A 5712-nucleotide genomic window follows, 5' to 3' on the forward strand; every position below is an offset into this window, starting at 1 on the left:
CCGTGTTCATTCAACAACGCGCTTAGTCTATTCAAAATCAAGAAGATGCCGTGATTGATTCTCCTAAGCAATTGAGGTGTAAAATCCTTCCTCCTCATCCTATTTCTACGTTATAAATTGACCAGAGAATTAATCAGCTAAATCAACCATCTTGGTTCAGCTCTCACAGAGGAAAACTCTTTAAAACTTTTCAGCACATAGATTGGAGTAAACGAGAGAGATTCACTAAATATGTCAAATGTATGCTATTACAGGCTCTGTCTGGTCTTGCTCCTGATCTTGCCATTCCCAGGAAATTGACAGCACCATGGTTCAAACCGTGAATGTTCCTTTAGTAAATGTGACTAAATTATACAGTAAAAGATAAAAGAAGAAAAAAAGGCTTCTGTGAGTTAATAAAATTAGTGCAACCACAGAGTTTACCCTACAGATTGTGATGAGAAATCTGATTTGCACTCCGAAATCTTTTCCCGAGAAGAACTGATCATCTGAGATTAGGGATATGTAGCTTACTTATTGCAAAGCATTGACACAAAAGGGTACAAACTCTCAGGAAACGTCAGGAGAATGAGATAATGTAAACAAAGGTACATCTCCCCCAGTTGTTTTGTTGTGGTTTTTTTATGTCAAAGTGAGTATTTGTCCTCAAACATGATCTCTAAGTAACAATCTACAGTAGAATTTCCCCTCTTGTTGCCTTAGCCACTGCGAGCTCAGACCCAGATCCACACACTTTTCTTGGATTTGACTGTATATGACTCAAATCATTGTTTGGATATCTTCCTGTGATAAAGTCCTTCAGTCTTTCATTCTCTCTCCAAACCTGTTCTCATCTGTTTTAACTTCTTGGCTCTTTCTGATCCATTCCTGCAGGAATAAACCAAGGCAAGCCTAAAGTCAATGTCTGTTCATGGTATAGTATGCACAGGAACCTAACCAAGAGGAATTTACTCTCAGGGAACCCAGTCTGTCTCATTGTTAGAAATAAAAGTGTCCTTCCTATGATTTGACCCAATATGTCTCCTGGAAATATAGAAAATTAATCTAATCCCTCATCCACATAGCATATCTTATATATCTCAAGACTGATTGTGTAGAATCATATTCCTAATAAAGAATACATATTGAAAAATAAATGTAGTTTCTGTACTTTAAGTGTATTTATTTTAAAATTTTATTTAAAAACCATCATCCTTTAAACTCATTCTTCATAGTCTATTTAATTCAAAGATACTTCATCATGATATTTCTTGGTTGCAGTTTTCTGGCACTTTTCTTCACATGAAATACCTTTTGAAATGTAGCATCCAGAGCTAAAAATACCAATCTAAATGTGATCTGCTGTAGCACACTATTCCACACATTTACTATATCCCTAGCATTATTGTTCTCTGAAAAAATTCTCACCCCAGTGATTTTCTCATCTAATCTTACCTCATAATAAAAACACTTGCATGGAATAACTATTTTCTAGTACTGACTTGAACTTCAATATGCATAAGCAACGTTCACTTTGCTCCCAGCTTACCTACCATTTCTTTTCCCATGTCATGTTTTCAAGTCTGTATGTGATGCACATTATATTTACAAATACCAATTAATGAGTACAATTTGTCATTATTAGCATGAAATAGAAAGTACATCTTGGTGATGAGGCTGGTTATAAAGAGTCCTTGGCCTGTGCCTATTGATGCCAGTGATCTGACTTCCTTGTAGTGTGAGAGAAAGCCTAGATCTCCTTTCCTTTCCACAATTTTGAACATTGGTTGACTGATGGGCATAGACCAATGATAGTGCATGTGGTTAGGGGCCAGATAATGTACATCTATGCTGTGCAACAGTGTCCACGCACTGGCACACCAATTTAAGGCCATTAGAACTCGACGCACCATACTCAATAATGGCTGCTGAGTTAAATTGAATCTCAGAATTTGAGAACTATGAGGAACTTTAGAATTCCCTAGTTGGGTGTTTTGATATTGGCACTATTGAAATTTGTACCAAATAACTCTTTGTTGGGGGTTGTCCTGTGTGTTATAAAATGTTTAGAACATCTCTGACCTCTATCCACTAAATGCTAGTTTCAAATTCCTGTCATGGCAATTAAAATATCTAAAGATGTTACCAAATATTTTTGAGGGGCAAAGTCACCACCCCATCCCCACCCCACCTCCATTGAGAATCACTGCTCCAGCCTAACCTCATTCACAAAGAAGGAAACTAAATCCAAGGAAAGTTTAGATTCTCAAGAAAATTAAACAATTAGCTAGTAAAGAAACTAGAATTTGAAAGAAGCAATTTTGCCTGACTCCTGTTCATGATCCTGTTCACTTCCTCACTCCAGGACCACACTGCTAAGCAAAAAGATACGAATTATTATAGATGGTGTTAAAATGCAGATTCTGGATCATCAGGTCTGGAATGGGGCCTGAGATTCTACATTTATAACAAACTCCAGGAGATCCTGATGCAGTTAATACAATGAGTAGCAAAATCTGGATGACTGCAGGTGAATGGCCAGACTGCCCTCCTCCTATATTTTCTAAAAGAGGTTATGTTAGATTAGAATTAACTCTTTATTAAATATTTGATTCAATTCACCACCGAAGCCATCTGATCCTGTAATTTACTTGGCAAAAAGGTTTTAATAACTAATTCTATTTTTTAAATAAGACATAAGACTTTTTCTATCTCATGTTCACTTTGGCAAATAATTTTTTCAAGGAATTTTCTATTTCACTTCAGTTATTTCATGTATTGCTATAAATTTGTTCATAGCTATATAATATATGCTATATATTATGTATATTTCATATCCATTAATAACTGCAAGATTTGTAGTATCTTTCATTCTTGATATTGGTGATTTGTATTTTCCCTTTTTTATTCCTTTACCGATCTTGCAAGGAATTTATCACCATCAGTTGGTTTTGTTGTTATTTTATATTGTCTGTTTTCTAATTTATTAAATTCTAATTGTATTGTTTCTTTTCCTTTTTTTTTTTTTTTTTTTTTGTGGCTGGCTGGTACAGGGATTAAATGTGGGAATTTACTTTTATCAGCACCATGTTCTAACCAACAGAGACCTATTTCCTTTCTTAATACTTTTTTTTTTTTTTTTTTTTTTTTTTTTTTGTGGCTGGCTGGTACAGGGATTAAATGTGGGAATTTACTTTTATCAGCACCATGTTCTAACCAACAGAGACCTATTTCCTTTCTTAATACTTTGGGTTTAATTTGCTTCTCTTTTTCTGGTTGCTTATGATGGAAACTAAGATCAGTGCTTTTAAATATTTCCTCTTTGATAAAAGCCTTTTGACCTATAGGTTTGCATTTATTCATTTCTTTAGCTACATCCAACATATTTTCATATGTTATGTTTTCACCATTCTTCAGTCCAATATATTTTTGAACTTTCCTTGTGATTTCTTTTTTTATCAGCGGGTTACTTAGAAGTGTGTTGCTTAATTTGCAAATATTTGTAGATTTTCTACTACACATCTTGTTGTATTGATTTCTAAGTTAATTTTATTGTGGTCAGCAAAGTGTATGATTTCAATCCTTTCAAATGTATGGAGACTTGTCTTTTGTCTGAGCATATGGTCTTTCATGGTGAATGTCCCATGTGTACTTGAAACAAATGTGTGTGCTGCAGTTAGTGGACACAGTGTTCTGTAAATTAGGTCGATTTGGTTGTTTCAGTCTTATATATCCTTACTGAATTCTGTCTATTTGTTTTATCATTTACTTAGAGATGAGCATTGCAGTCTTCAACTCTAACTGAAGATTTGCCTATTTCTCCTTTGTTTCTGTTAATTCATGCTTCATGTATTTTGTAACTCTGTTATTAGATGCATAAACATTTAGAGAATACTATTCTTGATCAAGTGACCCTTTATTGCCTATGATCTGACCCTTTTATCTCAGAATATCCTAGTCTTGAAATATTATTTTATATTAATAGAGACACACAGCTTTTTTATGCTTGTTATTTGTATAGAATGTGATTTTTTTATACTTTTACCTTGTCTTTAAAGTGCATTTTTTATGAATGACATATAATTGTGTCTTTTTTCCTAGTTTGACATTATCTGCCTTTTAATTGTAATGTTTACTCTATTTACATTTAATGTCATTATTTTTATGGTTTGGTTTGACTCTACAATCTTGATCATTGTTTTTGGCATTTTTCCTCTAGTCCCTGTTCCTTTGTTCCTTTACTTCTGCCTTATTTGGAGTTGTTGGGGAGGTTTTTATATTAGTCCATTGTATTTCCTATATTGGCTATTATCACATTTTTGCTTTGGTTTTTTTTAGTTGTTTATCTAGGGATTGTCGTATGCATCACTAGTTTCTCAGAGTGTCCCTTGAATTTATAGAATACTGCTTTATACATAAAGCAAGAATCTTACAACAGTTTAATCTATTACCCCTTCAGTTCTTTTGCTGTTGCTGTCATTTTTATTTATATATATGCTATTAACCCTACAGTACAGTGTTATTATTTTTGCTTAATCAACTGTATTTTGAATATTTTTGGAGAAAAGTAGTCTTTATCCATATAGCTACTATTTCCAATGTTTTTATTCCTAAGGTCATAAACTCCATCTGATATCACTTCCCTTCAACGACAAAACAATCCAACAAAAGTTCCTTTATAATTCATATAGTATGGTTCTGCTGATGACAAATGCTCTCAACTTTAATGTATTTGAAAGTGTTGGGCCGGCCCGGTGGCGCACTGCTACAGTGCGCCGCTTGGGAAGCGTGGCGGCGCTCCCACCGAGGGTTCGGATCCCACATACAGACCGGCCGCTCACTGGCTGAGCGAGGTGCGGGAGCAACACCGAGGGTTGCGATCCCGTTGCCGGTCCCGGTCCGGTACGGGCGCGACACTGAGGGTTGCGATCCGTTGCCGGTCACGAAAAAAGACAAAAAGGAAAAAAAAAAAAAAAGAAAGTGTTCTTACTCACCTTCATTTTGAAGAACACTTTCACTGTCTATAAAATTCTTGTTTTTTTTTCTTTGAGTACATTAATTCCATTATCTTATAGCCTCCATTATTTCTGATAAGTCAGCTAAAATTATTATTGTTGTTCCATGTATATGTGTCATTTTTTTATTCAACTGCTTTTAAGATGTTCTCATATTTGGTTCAGCAATTTGACTGTGACATGCCCAGGTGTAGTTTATTTGGGTTTTTGTGTTTGTTTGTTTCCTACTTGAGTTTATCTGATTTTCTTGGATCTGTGGATTGATATTTTTTATCAAATTTGGATTATTTTCAAATTGATGTATTTCTCCAAAAAATTTTGTCATAGTCTCTCTCCAGAACTACAACCACATATTTATGTCACTCAATGCTCTCACACAGATCATACAGTCTCTATTTACTATTTTCCAATCATTTTCTCTCTGCTACAATTTGAATAGTTTGTTCTAATCTGTCATCTTTACTGATTCTTTCTTCCACCAACTCCAATATGTTACTAACCACACCTCATCTCATAATAGTATTTTATTTGGGATTCTGTATTTTTTTAATTCTAGAATTTTCCCTGAGTTATTTTTAGAGATTTTTATCACTCCTGAAACTCCCATCTATTCGTCCACTTACAGTATTTATTTCTGTAGATTCTTTAACACATTTGTTACAATTATTTTTAAACCCTTGTCCAATGAATCCAACATCTGGGCCATCTGTGAATCTGT

This window comes from Galeopterus variegatus, unplaced genomic scaffold, assembly GCF_000696425.1.
Source record: "Galeopterus variegatus unplaced genomic scaffold, G_variegatus-3.0.2 Scaffold5038, whole genome shotgun sequence".
NCBI lineage: Eukaryota > Metazoa > Chordata > Mammalia > Dermoptera > Cynocephalidae > Galeopterus > Galeopterus variegatus.